At 42.3% G+C, this 24,874-nt stretch overlaps 1 protein-coding gene and 1 long non-coding RNA gene across 5 annotated transcripts in view; one reads left to right on the forward strand and one right to left on the reverse strand.

Moving 5' to 3' along the window:
• LOC149979594 (uncharacterized) overlaps positions 1-14,119 on the forward strand; it is an 88,086-nt gene extending 73,967 nt beyond the window's left edge. Inside the window, exon 3 of the long non-coding RNA XR_016484495.1 lies at positions 14,059-14,119. This is a non-coding gene — a long non-coding RNA (uncharacterized LOC149979594). The remainder of the gene's footprint in view (positions 1-14,058) is intronic.
• Positions 1-24,874, reverse strand: part of edil3a (EGF-like repeats and discoidin I-like domains 3a) — a 260,282-nt gene that overhangs the window by 106,264 nt on the left and 129,144 nt on the right. The window lies entirely within an intron of this gene.

The following is a 24,874-nucleotide window of genomic DNA, read 5'->3' on the forward strand; positions in this document are numbered from 1 at the left end:
ACAAATAAAATTTGATTTGATTTGAGATTCACATTTATCATCGAAGGAATGAGCGTTACACCGAGGCCTGTACTCTGGAGCGGGATTGATTTGGAGGTAGAGGGTCCATCATGGTTTGGGGCGGTGTGTCTCAGCATCATCGGACAGAGCTTGTCATAGCAGGCAATCTCAACGCTGTGCGTTACAGGGAAGACATCCTCCTCATGTGGTACCCTTCATGCAGGCTCATCCTGATATGACCCTCCAGCATGACAATGCCACCAGCCATACTGTTCGTTCTGTGCATGATATCCTGCAAGACAGGAATGTCAGTGCTCTGCTATGGCCAGCGAAGAGCCCGGATCTCAATCCCATTGAGCACGTCTGGGACCTGTTGGATTGGAGGGTGAGGACTAGGGCCATTCCCCCCAGAAATGTCCAGGAACTTGCAGGTGCATTGGTGGAAGAGTGGGGTAACATCTCTCAGCAAGAACTGGAATATCGGGTACAGTCAATGAGGAGGAGATGCACTGCAGTACTTAATGCAGCTGATGGCCACACTGGCCCCCCTTTTGTTCAGGGACACATTATTCCATTTATTTTAGTCACATGTCTGTGGAACTTGTTCAGTTTGTCTTAGTTGTTGAATCTTGTTATGTTCATAGAAATATTTACACATGTTAAGTTTGCTGAAAATAAATGCAGTTGACAGTGAGAGGACGTTTCTTTTTTTAGCTGAGTTTATATAGCAATCATTCTACTTGAGAGGGGTCAGGGTGTTCCCTCTAGTCAAGAGATATATATATTTCACCATCAAATCAGCTTGAAGACCCACTATGACCATTCAAGCTGATGTTCTATTTGATGTTGAAATATATATATATATATCTCTTCACAGATGCCTGATAAAATCCATGTGGGAAATGAAACACATTTGTAGGTTGAGCTGCCGCGGCTACCCTCGTGTTGGGCACAGAAAGACAGACATCTCAATCTGTCGAGCAGAGGAACATATATCATTAGCTTATCAGTCATGCAACAGCATACTTTGGTGTGGGAAAGATTGCAGCCATTGATCATAGGTATTCCTGATAGGGGACAGAAATGGAATGTTATTTTACCATTAGGTGGTTCCTTATGGTCATGATTTACTGTCTTTAGGTCTGAATGCAGATGAAAGAATACTTCCCTACAGTTCTGTGTTCAGCTGCCTCTAGTGCTTGTCCTCTCACCACTTCAGCGGTTCAACCCTAGTCTTGTGTTTGTTTCTTTGTGAATATCTTCACTCTTTCCTGACAGTTTAGAGATTACAGTGTACCCTCACAAAGCAGAATACAATAACCATGATCTCACATCATCTTTAAAGGAAATACAAATCAAAGTTTATTTGTCACGTGCGCTGAATACAACAGGTAGACCTTACAGTGAAATGATTACTTACAGAATCTAACCAATAGTGCAAAAAAGGTATTAGATGAACAATAGGTAGGTAAAGAAATAAAACAACAGTAAAAAGACAGGCTATATACAGTAGCGAGGCTATAGAAATAGCAAGGCTACATACATACACCGGTTAGTCAGGCTGATTGAGGTAGTATGTACATGTAGATATGGTTAAAGTGATTATGCATATATGATGAACAGAGAGTAGCAGTAGTGTAAAAGAGGGGTTGGCAGGTGGTGGGTGGTGGGACACAATGCAGATATCCCGGTTAGCCAATGTGCGGGAGCAATGGTTGGTCAGCCCAATTGAGGTGGTATGAACATGAATGTATAGTTAAAGTGACTATGCATATATGATAAACAGAGAGTAGCAGCAGCGTAAAAAGAGGAGTTGGGGGTGGCACACAATGCAAATAGTTCGGGTAGCCATTTCATTACCTGTTCAGTAGTCTTATGGCTTGGGGGTAAAAACAGTTGAGAAGCCTTTTTGTCCTAGACTTGGCACTCCGGTACCGCTTGCCATGCGGTAGTAGAGAGAACAGTCTATTACCGGGGTGGCTGGGGTCTTTGACAATTTTTAGGGCCTTCCTCTGACAACGCCTGGTGCACAGGGATTATGGTGTTCTGAAAGAGCTGCAAAACCTGGACCCGTACAAATCAGCTGGGCTTGACAATCTGGACCCTCTATTTCTGAAACTATCCGCCGCCATTGTCGCAACCCTTATTACCAGCCTGTTCAACCTCTCTTTCATATCGTCTGAGATCCCCAAGGATTGGAAAGCTGCCGCAGTCATCCCCCTCTTCAAAGGGGGAGACACCCTGGACCCAAACTGTTACAGACCTATATCCATCCTGCCCAGCTTATCTAAGGTCTTCGAAAGCCAAGTCAACAAACAGGTCACTGACCATCTCGAATCCCACCGTACCTTCTCCGCTGTGCAATCTGGTTTCCGAGCCGGTCACGGGTGCACCTCAGCCACGTTTAAGGTACTAAACAATATCATAACCGCCATCGATAAAAGACAGTACTGTGCAGCCGTCTTCATCGACCTTGCCAAGGCTTTCGACTCTGTCAATCACCATATTCTTATCGGCAGACTCAGTAGCCTCGGTTTTTCTGATGACTGCCTTGCCTGGTTCACCAACAACTTTGCAGACAGAGTTCAGTGTGTCAAATCGGAGGGCATGCTGTCCGGTCCTCTGGCAGTCTCTATGGGGGTGCCACAGGATTCAATTCTCGGGCCGACTCTTTTCTCTGTATATATCAATGATGTTGCTCTTGCTGCGGGCGATTCCCTGATCCACCTCTACGCAGACAACACCATTCTGTATACTTCCGGCCCGTCCTTGGACACTGTGCTATCTAACCTCCAAACGTACTTCAATGCCATACAACACTCCTTCCGTGGCCTCCAACTGCTCTTAAACGCTAGTAAAACCAAATGCATGCTTTGCAACCGTTCGCTGCCTGCACCCGCATGCCCGACTAGCATCACCACCCTGGATGGTTCCGACCTAGAATATGTGGACATCTATAAGTACCTAGGTGTCTGGCTAGACTGCAAACTCTCCTTCCAGACTCATATAAAACATCTCCAATCTAAAATCAAATCTATAGTCAGCTTTCTATTCCGCAACAAAGCCTCCTTCACTCACGCCGCCAAACTTACCCTAGTAAAACTGACTATCCTACCAATCCTCGACTTCGGCGATGTCATCTACAAAATAGCTTCCAACACTCTACTCAGCAAACTGGATGCAGTTTATCACAGTGCCATCCGTTTTGTCACTAAAGCACCTTATATCACCCACCACTGCGACCTGTATGCTCTAGTCGGCTGGCCCTCGCTACATATTCGTCGCCAGACCCACTGGCTCCAGGTCATCTACAAGTCCATGCTAGGTAAAGCTCCGCCTTATCTCAGTTCACTGGTCATGATGGCAACACCCACCCGTAGCACTCGCTGCAGCAGGTGTAACTCACTGGTCATCCCTAAAGCCAACACCCAATTTGGCCGCCTTTTGTTCCAGTTCTCTGCTGCCTGTGACTGGAACGAATTGCAAAAATCGCTGAAGTTGGAGACTTTTATCTCCCTCACCAACTTCAAACATCTGCTATCTGAGCAGCTAACCGATCGCTGCAGCTGTACATAGTCTATCGGTAAATAGCCCACCCAATTTGACCTACCTCATCCCCATACTGTTTTTATTTATTGACTTTTCTGCTCTTTTGCACACCAATATCTCTACCTGTACATGACCATCTGATCATGTATCACACATAAAGCATAGCAGTGTTAATCTGCAAAATTGTAACTATTCGCCTACCTCCTCGTGCCTTTTGCACACAATGTATATAGACTCTCTTTTTTTCTACTGTGTGTGTTATTGACTTGTTAATTGTTTACTCCATGTGTAACTCTGTGTTGTCTGTTCACACTGCTATGCTTTATCTTGGCCAGGTCGCAGTTGCAAATGAGAACTTGTTCTCAACTAGCCTACCTGGTTAAATAAAGGTGAAATAAAAAGAGGTCCTGGTTGGCAGGCAGCTTAGCCCCAGTGATGTACTGGGCCGTACGCACCACCCTCTGTAGTGCCTTGCGGTCAGAGGCCGAGCAATTGCCGTACCAGGCAGTGATGCAACCAGTAAGGATGCTCTGTGGCAGTGATGGCAGTGATGCAGCTGTGGAACCTTTTGAAGATCTCAGGACCCATGCCAAATCTTTTTAGTTTCCTGGGGGGGAATAGGCTTTGTCGTGCCCTCTTCACGACTGTCTTAGTGTGTTTGGACCATTCTAGTTTGTTGTTGATGTGGACACAAAGGAACTTGAAGCGCTCAACCTGCTCCACTACAGCCCCGTCGATGAGAATGGAGGCGTGCTCAGTCCTCCTTTTCCTGTAGTCCACAATAATATCCTTAGTCTTGGTTACGTTGAGGGATAGGTTGTTATTCTGGCACCACCCGGCCAGGTCTCTGACTTCTTCCCTATAGGCTGTCTTGTCGTTGTTGGTGATCAGGCCTACCACTGTTGTGTCGTCTGCAAACTTAATGATGGTGTGGAGTCATGCCTGCCATGCAGTTGTGGGTGAACAGGGAGAACAGGAGGGGACTGAGCATGCACCCCTGGGGAGCTCCAGTGTTGAGGATCAGCGTGGCAGATGTGTTGCTCCCTACCCTCACCACCTGGGGACGGCCCATTAGGAAGTCCAGGATCCAGTTGCAGATTGAGGTGTTTAGTCCCAGGATCCTTAGCTTAGTGATGAGCTTTGAGGGTACTATGGTGTTGAACGCTGAGCTGTAGTCAATGAATAGCATTCTCACATAAGTGTTCCTTTTGCCCAGGTGGGAAAGGGCAGTGTAGAGTGCAATAGAGATTGCATCATCTGTGGATCTGTTTGGGCGGTGTGCAAATTGGAGTGGGTCTAGGGTTTCTGGGATAATGTTGTTGATGTGAGCCATTACCAACCTTTCAAAGCACTTCATGGCTACAGACGTGAGTGCTACAGGTCTGTAGTTATTTAGGCAGGTTGTGTTCTTGGGCACAGGGACTATGGTGTTCTGCTTGAAACATGTTGGTATTACAGACTCAATCAGGGACATGTTGAAAATGTCACTGAAGACACTTGCCAGTTGGTCAGCACTTGCCCGGCGCACACATCCTGGTAATCCGTCTGGCCCCGCAGCCTTGTGTATGTTGACCTGTTAAAAGGTCTTATTCACGTCGGCTACGGAGAGCGTGATCACACAGTCGTCCGGAACAGCTGATGCTCATGCATGCCTCGGTGTTGCTTGCCTCGAAGCGAGCATAGAAGTGATTTAGCTAGTCTGATAAGCTCGTGTCACTGGGCAGCTCGCGGCTGTGCTTCCCTTTGTAGTTTGTAATAGTTTGCATGCCCTGCCACATAAGACTAGCATCGGAGCCTGTGTAGTATGATTCAATCTTAGCCCTGTATTGATGCTTTGCCTCTTTGATGGTTCGTCGCAGGGCATAGCAGGATTTCTTGTAAGATTCTGGGTTAGAGTCCCGCACCTTTAAAGAGGCAGCTCTACCCTTTAGCTCAGTGCGAATGTTGCCTGTAATCCATGGCTTCTGGTTGGGGTATGTACGCACAGTCACTGTGGGGGCGAAGTCCTCGATGCACTTATTGATAAAGCCAGTGACTGATGTGGTGTACTCCTCAAAGCCATCGGAAGAATCCCGGAACATGTTCCAGTCTTTGATAGCAAAACAGTTCTGTAGTTCATCATCTGCTTCATCTGACCACTTTTTGATAGACCAAGTCACTGGTGCTTCCTGCTTTACTTTTTGATTGTAAGCAGGAATCAGGAGGATAGAGTTGTGGTCGGATTTACCAAATGGATGGTGAGGGAGAGCTTTGTACGTGGAGTACAGGTGATCTAGAATTTATTTCCTTCTAGTTTTCCCATTTCACATGTTGATGGAAATTTGCTAGGATTTAAGTTTCCCTGCATTAAAGTATCCGGCTACTACGAGCGCCGCCTCTGGGTGAGTGGTTTCCTGTTTGCTTATTTCCTTATACAGCTGACTGAGTGCGGTCTTAGTGCCAGCAAATGAAAATTCTCTAGGCAAGTAGTGTGGCCTGCAATTTTCACAATATACTCTACTTCAGGTGAGCAAAATCTAGAGACTTCCTTAGATTTCGTGCATCAGCTGTTGTTGACAAATATGCACAGACCGCCCCTCCTCGCCTCTCACACACACACACACACACACACACACACAACTAAAACTAACACGCATGCATACACAGAGCTCAGTGTGAAGTATCAGTTCTCTTCTTGGTCTGTTGAGCTCTTAATTTAAGGCTATTTTCACAAAGGAAATTAATTGACTAGAGTAAATAATGTCAGACCTCAGGGTGAAATCCCATTAGCTGTGTGAACTGCACAGACAGGAAACAGTCAGCCTTAATTCACAAGTGTTGACACTTCTTTAGAATTGCCACTTCTTAAACATGGGTGTATACTGCAGCCTTGAGTGTTGTTCATGTGATGGGTGCTGGTTGCCTGTGAGGTGGAATGTGCCCTGTTCATATCTATCGACAGACAAGGCCGGGGCATCGCCCATCTCTAACACTCATATCACAGAGCTGTCCATCTAAATATGTCAGTCTGTATGTGTCTTTTTCAGGCACCATGCAGTGGATTATTGTTAGTCGGGATTAGAATCAGGGGTTGATACAGTCATACGAGGAAACCTGTGGGACCACATCTCTGTCTGTACAGTCCATTCATGTGTCCTTGAAAATGCATTTATGGCACTCAAACCTGGCTTGGGTCATTTCCAGTCACAATTACATATAGATCTCACAGCTCAACATTGTGAGTGTTTCTCTGATAATGCAATGGCTTGAACATCACCCAATATACAGTGCCTTTGGAAAGTATTCAGACCCCTTGACTTTTTCCACATTTTGTTACGTTACAGCATTATTCTAAAATTGATTAAATTATTTTTTTTTTCATCAATCTTCACACAAAACCCAATAATGACAAAGTAAAAACAGTTTTTTAAATGTTTTTGCAAGCTCTGTCAGGTTGATAGGGAGCGTTGCTGTCTCTCCAGAGATGTTCGCTCGGGTTCAAGTCCGGGCTCTGGCTGTGCCACTCAAGAACATTCAGACACTTGTCCCGAAGCCATGACTGTGTGTCGTGGCTGTGTGCTTAGGGTCGTTGTCCTGTTGGAAGGTAAACCATCACCCCAGTCTGAGGTCCTGAGAGCTCTGAAGCAGGTTTTCATCAATGATCTCTCTGTACTTTGCTCCGTTCATCTTTGCCTTGATCCTGACGAGTCTCCGAGTCCCTGCTGCTGAAAAACATCCCCACAGCTTGATGCTGCCACCACCATGTTTCACCATAGGGATGGTGCCAGGTTTTCTCCAGACGTGACACTTGGCATTCAGGCCAAAGCCTTCAATCTTGGTTTCATCAGAGAGTCTTGTTTCTCATGGAGAGTCTTTAGGTACCTTACCATACAGGTCTGATTGTTGGAGGGCTGCAGAGATGGTTGTACTTCTGGAAGGTTCTCCCATCTCCACAGAGGAACTCTAGAGCTCTGTCAGAGTGACCATTGGGTTCTTGGTCACCTCTCTGACCAAGGCTCTTCTCCCAAGATTGCTCAGGCAATTACTTCAACCTCATGGCTTGTTTTTTTCTCTGAAATGCACTGTAAACTGTGGGACCTTATATAGACAAGTGTGTGCCTTTCAAAAGCATGTCCAATCAACTGGATTTACCACTGGTGGACTCCAATCACGTTGTAGAAACATCTCAAGGACGATCAATGGAAACACGTTGCACCTGAGCTCAATTTCGAGTCTTATAGCAATTACTTATGTAAATAAGGTATTTCTGTTTTTATTTTTAATAGATTTGCAAAATATTCTAAAAACCTGTTTTTGATTTGTCAATATGTGTAGATTGCTGAGTTTTTTTTTTATTCATAATTTTAAATGAGGCTGTAATTTAGCAAAATGTGGAAAAAGTCAAGGGGTCTTTGAATACTTTCTGAAAGTACTGTACAGCTTCCTCAGCTTCCCTGTTGCTGTATTTTGAGTGGCATGTAGATCCCCACTGAGGGACATGATGACACATTTAGTGGTGAATGAGGGATTAAGAGCAGTGTATTGAAAGGACATACGTATTGAAGTGGGATTAGGAGCTGTTCAGAGGCACAATGTGCATGGTGACTGTTGAAAAGGCATCTTAGAGCGCTGGGGCTAATGGAGTCATGTAAGAAGCAAAGCATCCATGGGAGAGATGGAGACACTAGAGGGCTGTATGCCTGGGATTCAGGGGAGATGTGAAGAGCCCTCAGCTCCCTGGCCAAATAGCATTGTGAGGAGTGCTCTGAGAGAGTAATCTTAAACTCAGAGAGTGAGCATGTAGGAGGTGTGTGAAATGAATTTTAATCTGTGCCAGAACTAGAGTGTCTGATCCACAACTGGTGCACTTAACATCATTGAGGTGTTCTAAGAAAGACCTTCAAAGAGTAAGTAAACACAGCAGGTTAGAGGGATGAGGAGGAGATAAGGTCAGAGAAATAGGGTGACACTGTTGGAAAGTTAAAGAAAATTATACCCGCTCATCCACTGTTAAAATTCAACAACAAATAAATAAAAACAGTAAGGTCCAAACACCTTCAGTGCTTTATATGGTAATTTGGAAGACATTCCTATCCAAAGATGTTGGTTGTTCAGTACAAGTGACCCTTACGGGAATTGTACCAACTATCTTAGCGCACCCAGCACCAAGACCTTGTTAGCTTGGACCTCTACCTCTTCCAGATAGAATCTAGCAAATACAGCTCAGTAAGAAATTAATCTGTCTTCAAGACAATCTACAACCCTCCACCAATCCCTGGGTTTTTGTTCAAAACCTGACAAACAGTCCACTCTCAAGCTCTGCCTAGTTCTGCATTCGAGTCATCTGTTGCCAAGCATCTCACGGTCTTTGTGGACACTTGCCTTCATGCCATCAAATTAATTATGTCTAATAAGTAACGGTGAGAAATTATCTCCATTGCTAACCAACTGTCAGAAAACTTTTAACGCTTTGCCACCAAAGCACTGACATTTTGAAAAATGGATTAAGACCTAGTTCAGAGTATTTGCAGCATTATTAGGCTGTGCAATTTATATCCATCTACACGACTCTAACATCTAAGGCAACAAAATACCACTATACAACTGGAAAAGCCAAAGCAACATATGTTTAAACATGGATGATATCCAGCAAGATCTCGCTGGATTTCATAATGAACTGAAAATACGTATATGGTTTATGTCGACTTCAATATTGATGTTGTCATGACAAATTAGAATGCTGCAGTGGATGCTCTGGGAAATAAATTCTGAGCAAGTCCTTGACGGTGGTGGAAAAAGTACACAATTGTAACACTTGATGTAAAGATACTGTAATAGAAAATTGCTCAAGTAAAAGTGAAAGTCACCCAATAAAATATTACTTCAGTAAAAGTCAAAGTATTTTAAACATACTTAGGTATCAACACTAAATGTAATTGCTAAAATATACTTAAATATCAACAGTAAAAAAAAGTATAAATAACCTCAAATTCCTTACATTAGGCAAACCAGACGGCACAATATTCTTGTTTTTGTTTATTTACGGATAGCCAGTGGTACACGCCAACACTTAGACATAATTTACCGATGAAGTATTCGTGTTTAGTGAGTCCGCTAGATCAGAGGCAGTAGGATGACCAGGTATATTCTCTTGATAAGTGTTCGAATTGGAACCTTGTCCTGTGCTGTTAAGCCTTCAAAATGTAATTAGTGCTTTTGAGTGTCATGGAAAATGTATGGAATAAAAAGTACATACTTTTCTTTAGGAATGTAGTGAAGTAAAAGTAAAAGTTGTAAATAGCAAACTACCAAAACTGCCTCATGCCAATGACTCCTTATATGGCTGTGAATGAGCTACGAATGAGCTTAGGTTTTCCACGTATTCCCCAAGGTGTCCCCAAAATCTAGGCATTTCCATTGAGGAATGGCTGTAAGGGACCATATATAGCATATGGTCACATGGTGTCTCCCGCAGAAAATCTCGCGTAAAATACTGAGGTAGCCATTTTTCCAATCGCTTCTTATGAGAAACCAATTTCTTCTACGGATATATTATCGAATATATATGATAAAAACACCTTGAGGATGGATCCTAAACAATGTTTGCCGTGTTTCTGTCGATATTATGGAGCACATTTTGAAAAAAGTTTGGCTTATAGTTGCAGCATTTTTTGGTCGATTTCTCAGCCAAGCATGATGAAGAAACGGGAGCTATTTCGCCTACAAAAATAATATTTTTGGAAAAAAGGAACATTTGCTATCTAACTGGGAGTCTCCTGAGTGAAAGCATCTGAAGTTCTTCAAAGGTAAATGATTTAATTTGGTTGCTTTTCTTATTTTCTTATTTCCTAGCATAGTATTATGCCATGATAAACTTACACAAATGCTTGTCTAGCGTTGGCTGTAACGCATATTTTGAAAATCTGAGACGATAGTGTTGTTAACAAAAGGCTAAGCTTGTGTTTGAATATATCTATTTCATTTCATTTGCGATTTTCATGAATAGGAAAAGTTTCTAGGGGTATTTATTTCCGCTGCGTTATGCTAATGCATTTGAGGCTATGATTACGCTCCCGGATACAGGTTTGCTCGTCGCAAGAGGTTAAGGAGTACTTTACAGTATTTTTTCTTAAGCATTTTACAACACTGCTTCTTGACACTGTCTCTGTGCTGTTCCTTTCACTGTTTCATGAACACACCGGGAGATCACACTGATGTTTAAAACTATCCAGGGGTGGAAAGACGTAATTACATTTAACTCAAAGCAAAATCAAATCAACAATATATAATCCTAAACTGAGGAACTGTCTCTTCAATAGGAGGACAATCTCCATAACTTCACCTACTCAATCAGTGTTTTAATAATAGAGGCACCGCCCCCCTACTTCATATTCCTTCGGGCCGGATTGAGCAAACCACCCAAAGATATAGATTCAGCACATACGGACGCACCTGACCTATCCGTGCAGTCCTGTATGCAAAGAGCGAGACATTCCCAGCTCACCTGGCTGATTACATTGTTGAATATCTCCCTCAACAGGAACATCACCTAGCCGCAACACAGGCATCCCACTCATTAGGACAAAGGAGTAGTTGATCAAAGATTAGTGCTACCAGCTCCAGATATAGTGCCCGCTCATCGCTGGGCCGCTTACCAGACTTTTCCGACCTCCAAGCAGCTATGCTGGAGGAGAGAACAAGGCTCATTGAGTACTATTTCCATACAACATCAGCTAGAGCAAGATCATAGCGTTGACATAGAGTGGCAACACCTAGCAGCTCAGTGGCTCCAGGAATAAGCTCAGTATTGATAAAAAGAAGCTAAACAACAACAGAAAGAAGGTCAGCGTCAACGGGATGGAAGCCCACCGGGCCCGTTAAGTAATAGCTTCACAACAAAACCGGTAGCGGCATCTAGAGAAGGTAGCTAATGAGCTAGAGCTAGCCAACCTTGTCACATCCTTTTTTTTTAAAACTCTTTAGAACGCATACCGGCTGTTGAAGGCCTTTCTTTAAATTAGTATTTCTAACAATAATATCTGTCAATATTGCAAAATTTACTTTCAAAAAACTTGTTGTATGAAATCAACCAGGAACAGGATATGCTGTCAGTTGACTTAAAAAAAAAAAAATCACATCATGACTCAAAATGATAGCGCCAAAGCAGTCACAATTTTTCACTCTGAAAGAGGCTGCATCTTTGTTGGTTGGGGATATGGATTCGGACACCCCCTTGCACTTTGAAAAGCATTACATACGAGATGAGTGAAATAAGATAAACAGATAAATGTTTGGTGTTGTCGATATTTAATGATGTGAAACTTGGGGAATAGCTATCAGATTAGCAAGTCCTGTCATGATCATTTGGTTTGTACAGGAGAGCAGCAGTGGGGCTGATTTATCTCTGTCTCATGGAAATACTGCAGTTGCAGTGTTTAGCTGTATATAGTCAGCTAACTACCCTTAAAAAAATGATAACTGCGGTTACACTGCAAAATTATTGCAGAAAAAAGTGTTATTTTGGATGGAGTATTTGCAGCATATTGCAGTTATACTGCATTCTAACTGCAGTTATACTGCACTCTGACTGCAATCTTTTTTTCATAAGGGTAGTTGGTTGTTTTGTCTTGTTTCTACCAATGTAATTCACATGGAAACTGCCCAAGCTGCTTGCTATAGCTAGCTAGCTAGTCAGTCTGTAAGGCAAAAAAAGTTGTGTGTAGTGGTCAATTTGGGCTGCGCTCACAAAGCGTCAACCTCAGCTGTCACTTTCACTACCTAGGCATACAGACAACCAGCTAACCAGACACTGAAATGAAGGTTAGAGTAATTTGTGTTCATCTGTTGGGTTTAGGTTATGGTTTGTCATGTTTGCTAGGTGCAGATATTCATAGGCTATACATTGTCTCGTTTTCCTACTATTTGACAGCTTAGCTGTCATGTTAGGGTAGATGTCTGCACAGTGGAGGTCATATGATAATGAGTTGGATATTTGTTTACATAGCCAGCTAACAAGTTGCTTGTTTTGTCCTGTTTCTACTGATGCAATTCATTTGGAAACTGTCCCAGCTTCGTAACTAATCAGCCAACATTGGCAAACTCGCCAGTTTGTCTGTCAGGGAAGAAAGCGAGTTGAGAGAGAGAGAGAGAGAGAGAGAGAGAGAGAGAGGAATGGCAGGTGTGCAACTGTATCACACAATTTATTATGGAAACGAGGAAGAGAGTATGTGCATGGTTCAGAAAAATAAACAGAGGAAGGAAGAAAGAGACCGTTTGAGAGGGAGAGAGCGAGATTATGTTCCAGACCACAATTGTGTCCCAGTTGTTGCGCCTCTCCTCTCCCTCTGTTACTCTGTTCCTCTAGGTCAGTGAAAGTGAGGGAAGTGATGTGGAGAGTCAGGGCTCCGCAGCAAAAGACAGGGAGGAAGAGGAGTTAGAGATGATTGAAGGGATAGAGATGTGGAGCGACCAGAAAGGAGTGGAGCGAGACGAGAATAGTGGAGGGAGAGAGGATGAGGAGAGTGAATAGGAGGAAGCAGAGGGAAAGGAGGAGGATGAGGGAGAGCACACCCTAGAGGGGAGCTTACGTTTCCATGGACGTGTCTGCCCCAAGTTCTACTATTCACCTTTGTACCCAGCGGTGTAAAGTACTTAAAACTTCTTTGGGGTAGGGGGCAGTATTTGGAAGTTTGGATGAATGAGGTTCCCAAAGTAAACTTTCTGTTACTCAGGCCCAGAAGCTAGGATATGCATATAATTGGTAGTATTGGAACACTCTAAAGTTTCTCAAACTGTTAAAATAATGTCTGTGAGTATAACAGACCTGATATGGCAAGTGAAAACTCGAGGAGAATCCATCCAGAAAATGTTTTTTTGAGCTCACCACTGATTACCATGGCTCTCTATGGTAATATAAAAGGAATACCTCCCAGATTGCAGTTCCTAGGGCTTTCACTAGATGTCAACAGTCTTTAGAAAGAGTTTCAGGCTTGTGTTTTGAAAAATTTGCTAGAATTTGTAAGTGGCTCCCATTTTGGCTGTAGTGCTTTCACGCGCGTGGATGAGAGAGCGCACTTAGTTATTTATCGCCGGTAATGAACATACAATTTAAGACAGAGAATAGTATCATTTATTTTCATATTAGGGTACCTGAGGATTGATTAGAAACGTTGTTTGACTTGTTTGGACAAGGTTTTATTGGTAAGTTACGGGATTCATTTGTATGCATTTTGAACGAGGGAAACCAGTGGATTACTGAGTCAAGCACGCCTTTTTTCTTTTTTGGGATATAAAGAAGGACTTTATTGAACAAAAGGACCATTTGTTATGTAGCTGAGACCCTTGTGATTGCAACCAGATGAAGATCTTCAAAGGTAAGTGATTTATTTTATCGCTATTTCTGACTTTCGAGACGTCTCTGCTTGGTTGGAATATATATGTAATGCTTTTGTGGGCGGGGCGCTGTCCTCAGATAATCGCATGGTGTGCTTTCGCCGTAAAGCCTTTTTGAAATCTGACAACAAAACAAAGGAGATGATCGTGGACTTCAGGAAACAGCAGAGGGAGCACCCCCCATCCACATCGACGGGACAGCAGTGGAGAGGGTAGAAAGTTTTAAGTTCCTCGGCATACACATCACGGACAAACTGAATTGGTCAACCCACACAGACAGCGTGGTGAAGAAGGCGCAGCAGCGCCTATTCAACCTCAGGAGGCTGAAGAAATGTGGCTTGTCACCAAAAGCACTCAAACTTTTACAGATGCACAATCGAGAGCATCCTGTCAGGCTGTATCACCGCCTGGTGCGGCAACTGCTCCGCCCACAACTGTAAGGCTCTCCAGAGGGTAGTGAGGACTGCACAACGCATCACCAGGGGCAAACTACCTGCCCTCCAGGACCCCTACACCACCGGATGTCACAGGAAGGCCATAAAGATCATCAAGGACAACAACCACCCGAGCCACTGCCTGTTCAACCCGCTATCATCCAGAAGGCGAGGTCAATACAGGTGCATCAAAGCTGGGACCGAGAGACTGAAAAACAGCTTCTATCTCAAGGCCATCAGACTGTTAAACAGCCACCACTAACATTGAGTGGCTGCTGCTGTAACAGTATAACTTTAGACCGTCCCCTCTCCCATACCCGGGCACGAACCAGGGACCCTCTGCACACATCAACAACAGTCACCCACGAAGCATCGTTACCCATCGCTCCACAAAAACCGCGGCCCTTGCAGAGCAAGGGGAACCACTATTTCAAGGTCTCAGAGCAAGTGACGTCACCGATTGAAACGCTATTTAGTGCGCACCACCGCTAACTAGCTAGCTATTTCACATCCGTTACACTGCCAACATACTGACTCAACTCCAGCCACTTTAATAATGGAAAAATTTATGTAAAATGTTTTTATCACTTGCCACTTTAAACAATGCTACTTAATATAATGTTTACATACCCTACATTACTCATCTCATATGTATATACTGTACTCGATACCATCTACTGCATCTTGCCTATGCGTTCTGTACCATCACTCATTCATATATCTTTATGTACATATTCTTCATCCCTTTACACTTATGTGTATAAGGTAGCTGTTGTGAAATTGTTAGATTAGATTACTCGTTGGTTATTACTGCATTGTCGGAACTTCGCTACACTCGCATTAACATCTGCCAACCTTGTGTATGTGACAAATACAATTTGATTTGATTTGATTAACAAGAAGGTACGCTTTAAATGATGTATGAAACTTGTATTTTTATGAATGTTTAATATTACGATTTTTGTAATTTGAATTTCGCGGTCTGCAATTTCACCGTATGTTGGCCAGATGGGACGGTAGTGTCCCAACTACCCCAAAGAGGTTTTAAGTAAAAATACTTTTAAGTTCTATTTAAGTCACTTTTTAGAGTATTTGTACTTTACTTTACTATTGATATGTTTGACAACTTTTACTTTTACTCCACTATATTCCTAAAGAAAATAATATACTTTTTACTCCATCCATTTTCCCTGACACCTACAGTGGTTTTCCTGTAAAGGTTGCGTCATACTGCAGCACACCTTGCGGGCTGCAGCAGAATTCTATGGGACGTTATTTAATTATCAGCCATTGTTACCATTAAAGCTAGTTAGTTCTAGTTTGACCACCAGAGGGCATCTTTGAGAAACATTTGATAGTCTTCAATATTGGGATTGATATTATATGGGATTGATTTTAAGAAATGTGGTTTAATTAATTATTTAATTAATATTATGGTGTTTCTATTCCAAGAAAATTGAAAAACTAAACCCTCAGGGTTTCCATTAGCAAAATACGGCGCTGTACAACGTGATGGTCAACAGTAGGCTACAGTACTAAGAGCATAACATTTCCACACCCTAAATGTAGTCTAACCAATACTCAAATGGAGATTCAGTGAAAATAAAAAGCTCATTGTCTCATCAAGACCAGTCCCCATGCCTGTCTCAGAGCAGTGTGAAACGGTGCTGAAATAAGTGACCACACGCCAGTAGGCTATTGCTTCAAATCCTATTGCTTTTAACTTCAATATTATTTTTAAATAAATAAGACCTACAGCACTTTTAAGAGCACATTACTCAACACGAGTGAGACTCATGTCGCCTACGGTAGGTCTTCAGTATATCTAAAAATATATTTTTCAATGATGTGACTCTCAGCCAATAATTACATTTAGAGGATTGGAGGATTCTAAATAAATATCTATGGGCCTTTTTCATTAGGGCAAATCTGATATGTGAGAATATCTATGGGGCTTTTATATAATAATAATAATCACTTTGTTTAAAAAAATAACTATATTTTGGAGATGATTTTGTTTTCAAATATCCTAAAGTGAGCGAGAAAAAGGCAATTTTTTAACATGGGGTGAGACATTCTTACTAATTTGTAAATAAAGCCAGTTTGTTATTTAGAATTATTTCTGATTTTAGAGGGAGAGAAACCAAATACCCACCGTCGCCTCATGGGTCTCTCGGTGGCGGCTGGCATGGGTATCGAACCAGCATCTGTAGCAATGCAGTTTGCACTGCAATGTATTGTCTTAGACCGCTGCGTCACTCGGGAGGCCCCTTCCACAAAGTTTTTAATGCTGATCAATTGCCTTGCACAAAGTATCAACACAGAGAAGTGTTGGCAAGAGTCTATTGTCCTGCTAATAGCCCATGATGGGCTATAATTATACATAGTGTCCAGGTCAGGATTACCAAAACATTTCTTTATTTAAGACTATCGGAAAGAATGTCGGTACTTATTTAGTTTGATCCAAAGCCATGAATGAGTGAGTCACTCAGCTCATGTAGGTGCCGAGGCCACATGACTGCGCCATCAATGTGATTATTTAGCAGACATCACTTGCTTATATTCAGTCAACACATATTTCTTAAGAATATCATGGAATATAATTGAACATTTTAGTTTCTCTTTGAATAAAACCTTAGTGTAACAACAGTTTTCGTAAGTAATACTGACGAGTAGAAACAAAAAATAAGTGTATTTTTCAGGGTGTGCGTGTGCAGGACAGAGGAATAGCAATTCTTACACTATTGTTCTAAATTCTATCACCTTCTTCATCCTTCAGTCATTGAAATTACACTTTGAATTATTGAACAATGATCAGTTTCTATTTGGTTTATGTTGCCCATTCATTGTCAGTTAGAGACACATTAGCACCTTGGGACCCAAACTATAATTGGTGCTTTATCTCCCCCTTGCGCTGGTCTTGAGCAGTTAAGCAGTGACGCAGGGTACCGTACCTAACCACAAATTACCTCTAAAACCCCCAGTATAATCTCAAAACCTTTAGTTGAGCAACCACTGTAAAAGTATTCGTTACATTTAGAATGTTCAAGTAGGACAGAATTATGGCACCTATCAATATATGACACTTTGTCACCCCTACTGCCTCTAATCTGCCGGACACAAATACTGTGTTTGTAAATTATGTCTAAGTGTTGGAGTGTGCCCCTGTCTGTCCGTAATTAGAAATAATATGAAAATCATGCTGGCTGGTTTGCTTAATAGCATTTACTTTTACTTTGCACTTTTACTCAAGTATGACTATTGAGTACTTTTTCTACCACTGTACTTAAGTACATTTAAAACTTTCACTCAAGTAGGATTTTACTGGGTAACTTTCCCTTTCATTTGAGTCATTTTCTGTTAAGTTATCTTTACTTTTACTCAAATAAACAATTGAGTATTTTTTTTTCTTGTACCACACAGTCTGGGCCTAAAGTGACAGTGGCAGGGGTTTTGGAGTTGTTTTTAAAAGAAGAAGGATCTTTTATCTGTTGCAGAGCTTGTAAAGGATAACAACAAGACAATGGGCAGGGTTGACCATCTTCACCAACTGAGTAGCTATTACAATGTTGGACACACAGGCAGAGCATTGAGGAAGTATTTTAAGTATATTATATTATAATTGGTGCATTTCGAGTGAGTAATTTATTCCAATTTACTACAATTTAAATACTCTATGGTTTTTTGTTGTGTAGAGGGTTAATCGTTTTTTGTGTCTTTACACAATGGAAGACAACATTTCTCAGTAATCTACAGCACCATTCAAAGAAAAGGATGAAGGTGTTGATGCAGCCAGAAGCCCGATGACTTAGCTAAGAAAAGCCCCTCACCAGCAGTCTGATGAATCATGTGACAGCTTTGTGTCTGTCCCAGGCACAACCACAACACACCAACCTAGGGGAAAGAGGTAGAGCCTTTGAAGACTCAACATCCTCTTCTCCCTGCCTACAAGAGGCACTCATCACCAACACCCAGGCTACCTCAGCCAGCTCCAGCTCCCGTGGTCCCATACCCAGCTCCCGTGGTGCCACATGCAGATACAGCTCCTGTGGTTCTGCGTCCTGGTCCAGCGCCCTTGCTTCCACAACCTGCTCCATACCCTGGACCAGCACCTGTGGCTCCATACCCTGGACCGGCACCTGCGGCTCCAGCTCCTGTGATTCCGCATCCAGCTCCAGCGTCTGTGGTACCGCACCCTGGTTCAGAGTCCATGATTCCACACCCTGCTCTAGCACCCATGGTTCTGCACCCCGCTTCAGCTCCCTTCCTTCCACAGCCTACTACAGCACCTGTGACTTCATACCCTAGACTAGCAGCTGCGGCTCCATACTCTCGACCATCACCTCCCGCTTGGGATAGGGTACGCCTAAGCCTGGAGCTGCTTCTAATGGATAAGGCATGCTTTGTCCTGGAGATAAGTAAGGTTCACCTGGAACAGGGTACGGTGGTAGTCCTGGAAGAAGATGTGGTGCAGCTGATGTGGAGAGCTCCGAACCTACAATGAGGAATTTCTACAGCGTGCACCATTTATGCATACCATGTTTATGCTAGCTCTGTAATATTGTTAGCTACATTTTTGCTTGTCAGTAGCTAGGTTTCTATCCAATTGGCAACAGATCATCATACAAATATTCTAAAATCCTCATATTTTCCCAGCTGTGGTGTGTTTTCACCAAAATGACTTGTTGTTGTGTGATGATGTAGTGCACAAAGTACAAGTCTGTACAGATGGTCATACTATCAACAAACTATCTGTTGATTAACAACTGCTTGCTAAGGTTACGGTTAGGTTTAGAATTAGGGTTAGGGTAAAGGTTAGGGTTAGGGTATGGGTTAAGTTTAGGGTTAGGGTTAGTAGACAGTTAGTTGAAATGTTACTGATAGTCTTTAGATAGTTAATCTGTAGAAGTACTGTTACTTGAATTACATTTTACTCCTCAAGTAGAAATACAACTAGTTACACCTTTAGATAAATGTTCAACAGAAAAAAACTGGCCTCGGAACATAGAATATTCTGCTTGTTTGAGGTATATCCATTTGGTTTGTGGACAAATTAATGATTAATAAGTAAAAGTTGCTAAATCTTTCCCAGCACTATATGATAGAGTATTCTGTCTTCTCTTGCTTGTTCTCTCTTGCCATATTCCCCTTTGCCAACCTGTCTACTTTCTTATTGGTGATGAAGTACACTCTTACAGCTGCGCTGAACAATTATGAATAGTATGGTTTTGGCCCCATAACCGACCACCCAGAATGAATAAGTATTTGCCTCTTCGACCTGAACATTTGCTTGTAGTGTTTAGGCTGTTGGTGCTCGCTAAACACCCAGGGTAAATCCTGTTGTAAGTGCAACTGTCACCTGGGATTTGGGAATGTGTCTCTCTTTGTGCTGCTTGGCGGTGAGCCAGTGGGGCCGCCCCTGCCTGCTGTAGAGGCCGGGGTGACAGCACAGTCCAAGTATGTCCGCACAATTAAGCTTGATAACCACTCGATCCTGGCGACTCCTCCACAGGAAAGGTAAACCAGGCGAATAAGTGCACACGAACAGAGAGGGAAGCAGGGAAGCTAAATATAATAACACCACAACTGGAACAAACGGGTTCAGGATCAGTTTTGGCCCGATTCTCCCATATGTTTTTGAGCTTTTATTTCTCTCTTTGGTTCGCAGGCTTGTAATTACATCACCAGTTCCTGTACTCTGTCTAAACTAAAACTTTGAGTGTGTATCTCTGTTGTTCCTCCTTTGTTGGCTTTGTTCACTACCAGTTCTGTCTCTACTATTCTCTCATTGCCTCTCTCTCTCTCTCTCTCTCTCTCTCTCTCTCCCCTTCTCCTTACCTCAGTTCCCCCTGTTTCTCTCTTCATGTCCTCTATTTTCTCCCTCTCCCTCAGCTGAGACAGGCAATCATTTGACTGACAGCTGAGCTCAGTCTCTCATGAGTGCTGGATGTGGAGGCATATCGTGTCGCTCAGTCAATGACCCTACCCAGAGATGGAAAGGTCTGTGGGGCTAACTAAGGGTGTTGTGAGAGAGACTGAATAAGACATCTGTGTCTGAGGCAGGTCTCCCAGACCCCCCTAAGTGCATTGATTCCAGCTTGTTTCCCCAGCTTGTATTCTGACAAACCTTAGATAAGGTCAACTCCTCTTGGGCCTGAGAAATGGCCAGCGGGATACGAGGGGGCAAATTGACATTTAAAGCATTAACACTGATTTCTGGCTGGACCTTTCACCCATAAATGAACAGACACAGTCACAGACACAGAGACAGACAGCCACAAACACACACACTAGACAAAGACAATTGCACTATAATAACATTATAACAACAAAAGGGCAACACAACAAAAAGGCATCATTAATGGATTACACAGTCACAGTCATAGTAGAAAACACAATGCTGTAACCCAAGTTCTTGCCTGCCATTTTGTTTTTCTGGTTATTTTCTAGCTATGTAAATTCCATCCACCTAGGCTAATGGTGAATAATCCATTGCCATTGCTGGGGGAGAGTGAATTGGATTTGGAGTATTGAACCACATTCGGCCAAACTCCATTACAACTTAGCTCCCAGCTTATATCCAATCACAGGTGTCTTCATTAGCACACTCACCTTATTATAGAATGTAAAATATTGCGTGCTGAAATGGGTGGCCTCTAACCAAGGAGCATAATGAAATAGATTTCTGTCAAAATAAAACATTTTCGGTGTACAACATTATTTAAACCCTTAATAAAGATAAGCAACAATGACGGTATAAAATAAATAATTAAAATACTGATCTATATTGCATGCTAAAACAAAAGAGAAATTATATTATTTTATACTTACACCATTTCTAAGAGAAAGAGATTTTGTTTAATTAACAGGTAATACTTACTCTCTCAAAATGGTAGAGGTAGAAATTATTGACACCCCTAAAGATTCTTATAAATAAAGTCAAATGTTTAGTATTTGGCCCCATTTTCCTAGCTTGCAATGACTCTACAACATTTTTGGAGGCCTTTGCTGTCACATGGAATGATGCTGGTGAGACGAAGCAGGTACGGGGAGTCAAACATTTAATATGGAACGGACATGGAACGAGACAGGAACAGCGTCAGCACAAGGGTAACAAAGACAAAAACAATTATGCATCAGCAGGGAACAGAGCAGGGGAACTGACAAATATAGGGGAGGTAATAAACAGGTGATGAGTGAGTCCAGGTGAATCCAATATTCCTGATGTGGGACGAGGGAAGACAGGTGTGCGTAATTGATGATGGCCGGAGTGTGTGATGAGGGTGAAGAGCGGGAGCAGACGTGACATTTGCAGTTCGTTTTGGTTGTGTTTCAGATTATTTTGTGTCCAATAGAAATTAATCGTGAATAATGTATTGTGTCATTTTGGAATCACTTGTAAATAAGAATACAATGTTTTGAAACACGTCTACATTAAAGTGGTGCTACCATGATCACGGATAACATTTGTGGAAGAGGGATCAAAACAGGGCGGCAGGGAAGCTTAGTGGTTAGAGCAGTGGGCTAGCAACCAGAAGGTTGCAAGTTCAAACCCCTGACCTGACAAGATACAAATCTGTCGTTCTGGCTGTCATTGAAAATAAGAATTTGTTCTTAACTGACTTGCCTAGTTAAATAAAGGTAAAAAAAACAACATTTATTTTCTCTGCTTAAATAAATCAAATAATTTTCCTTGTCTGGTGCCACAGTTAGTCTCCAAGGCTGACTCTTTGGGATTAAAGGTTATGAGGACATTTCCTGTCTAATGAAAATGTTGCAATTGTATTTGTTTGTCTCCGTTTTTTCCACAGAACTTTGTTAATAAATCTTCTTGTGACTCCCAAACCCGCATGCGGGAGCGTAATCATCGCTTGAAACTAATTAGCATAACGCAACGGACATAAATATCCCTAGAAAATATTCCTATTCATGAAAATCACATATGAAATATATTGAGATACAGCTTAGCCTTTTGTTAATCACTCTTGTCATCTCAGATTTTCAAAATATGCTTTGCAGCCAAAGCTAGACAAGCAGTTGTGTAAGTTTATCGATAGCCTAGCATAGCATTTTGTCCAGCTAGCAGCAGGTAACTTGGTCACGGAAATCAGAAAAGCAATCAAATTAAATTGTTTACCTTTGATAAACTTCGGATGTTTTCACTCACGAGACTCCCAGGTAGATAGCCAAAGTTCAATTTTTGTAGGCGAAATAGCTCCGTTTGTTCTTTACGTTTGGCTGAGAAATCGCCCGGAAATTGCAGTCACGAAAATGGCAAAAAACATTCCAAATTAGCTCTATAATATCGACAGAAACATGGCAAACGTTGTTTATAATCAATCCTCAAGGTGCTTTTCTAATATCTATTCGATAAAATATCCGTCGGGACACTTAGTTTTTCAGTAGTACCGATTGGAGTAATGGCTACCTCTGTATTTTACGCAAGAGTCACCCTGGGAGCCATCATGTGACCACTTACGTAATGTAGCCGCCTACAGCTATTCTTCAACATGAATGCGTAAAACTACGTCACAATGCTGTAGACACCTTGGGGAATATGTAGAAAGCGTAAGCTTGTTGACAGGACATTCACAGCTCAATAGGGACTCAATGGAACGCAGCGCTTTCAAAATATGGGGCACTTCCGGATTGGATTTTTCTCAGGCTTTTGCCTGCAACATCAGTTCTGTTGTACTCACAGACAATATCTTTACAGTTTTGGAAATGTTATAGTGTTTTCTATCCAAAGCTGTCAATTATATGCACATTCTAGCATCTTGTCCTGACAAAATATCCCGTTTAAAACGGGAACGTTTTTTTTCTCCAAAAATGAAAATACTAAAAAGCAAGAAGCATACCAATAGCATACAGATGTAGAATCTATAGTAAAATAATCCTGCGTCAAAAGGTTTTGAACATTTAGTCCATAATGTTGCTAAATCAGCAGTTAGGCTAGCCAAAAGTAGGCTACGTTAAAGTTAATATAATCATGTGTTAGTTGGGTTTTGATTGAATTTATGTAAATCCCGAAGCTGATCTGCATTTGCTGCAGTACAGGAAAATTCTAAGAAACAAAATGATCAAATCAAGATCCAATATCTGTAAATGTAAGCTTAAGTGACCTGTACTACCTGGGGACTTCAACTCCAATGCATCTCCATGCTCTCTGTCAAGCTACATGACATGGAGAAACCAGGTCATACTGAATCTATCCTTAGTTTTGAGAACCATGTGAGATTTCCCCTCTGGGTTCTGTGACATGCCTCTGTTCTGTGACTGAAAACAGACGGGTTAAGCACATAGGGAGCTAACATCTGACACATATGACAGGATGAATACTGCCTGGGTTTGGTTTGTGAGGAGGTTGGCAAAAGCAGATATACCGTTCCACATTGACTGGTTCTCCGAGATTAGTTTTGTTACTCTTCATCTTTTGCTCCCTGATGGAAGACAGATCAACCTTTATCTTTATTGTTTTTGGGAGTTTTTTGTTCAAATTAGGTCTTTGTCCGCAGACCAAGAGAAGTGGGTTGGCTGTGGGTTTGTGGAGGATGATGGGAGAGTGTCTGGAGACAACTAGAGTGTCTGAGGCTGGATTCATTGTACCTGGGGACTTTAATAAAGGACATCTGAGGGAAACACTCTGAAAATCCTATCATCACATCTCTTGTGCTCTATACGGAGAGAACACAATTGTCCATTGTTACTCTCCCTTCCGGAACGGCTACAAGGCCCTCCCCCTGCCCTACCATCGAGCAAATTAGATTACACTTCTATCTTGCTCATCCCCATCTAAAGACATAAACTTAAGCAGGAAACACCTGTGGTAAGGACTGTTCAACATTGGTCTCACCAATCAGAATCAATTCTAAATACATATAGGTTGTGTGTGTTCGACCCCTGACTGTAACTGGAAATTAACAATAGAACATCTGAACTGAACATGGAGATAACTGGTCTGTCTCAGAGAGTGAATGGAGACCACATGTCACGTCCTGACCTTAGTTCCTTTTTATGTCTTTATTTTGGTTTGGTCAGGGCGTGAGTTGGGGTGGGAATTCTGTGTTTTTTCTATGTTTTCTATTTCTATGTGTTTGGCCTGGTATGGTTCCCAATCAGAGGCAGCTGTCAATCGTTGTCTCTGATTGAGAACCATGCTTAGGTAGCCTTTTCCCACCTGTGTTTTGTGGGTAATTATTTTTCCGTGTGTGTTTGTGTGCACCTCGGTTGCGTCACGGTCTTTGCTGTTTACCTGTTTGTTTTTTGGTAATTTCGGTTTCACTTTCATTCAAAGATGTGGAACTACATACACACTGCTTCTTGGTTGATTTATGACAGGGAGTTTGAGGATAGCGAGCGTGACACCACAGCCCTATATATATCTCTCTCTCTCTCTCTGGGTGGTTTAAACTTGTATCTCTGGCCAGGGAGAGGACAAAGGTTGTATAATGACAGTTGATTGGCTGTCACGCCATTTCTCTGCCTCTAAAAAATTCCCTTCCTGCAAGGCAGTGACAGGC

The sequence above is a fragment of the Oncorhynchus mykiss genome, chromosome 11 (genome assembly GCF_057628025.1).
Source record: "Oncorhynchus mykiss isolate SJ-2025 chromosome 11, ASM5762802v1, whole genome shotgun sequence".
In the NCBI taxonomy this organism is placed as follows: domain Eukaryota; kingdom Metazoa; phylum Chordata; class Actinopteri; order Salmoniformes; family Salmonidae; genus Oncorhynchus; species Oncorhynchus mykiss.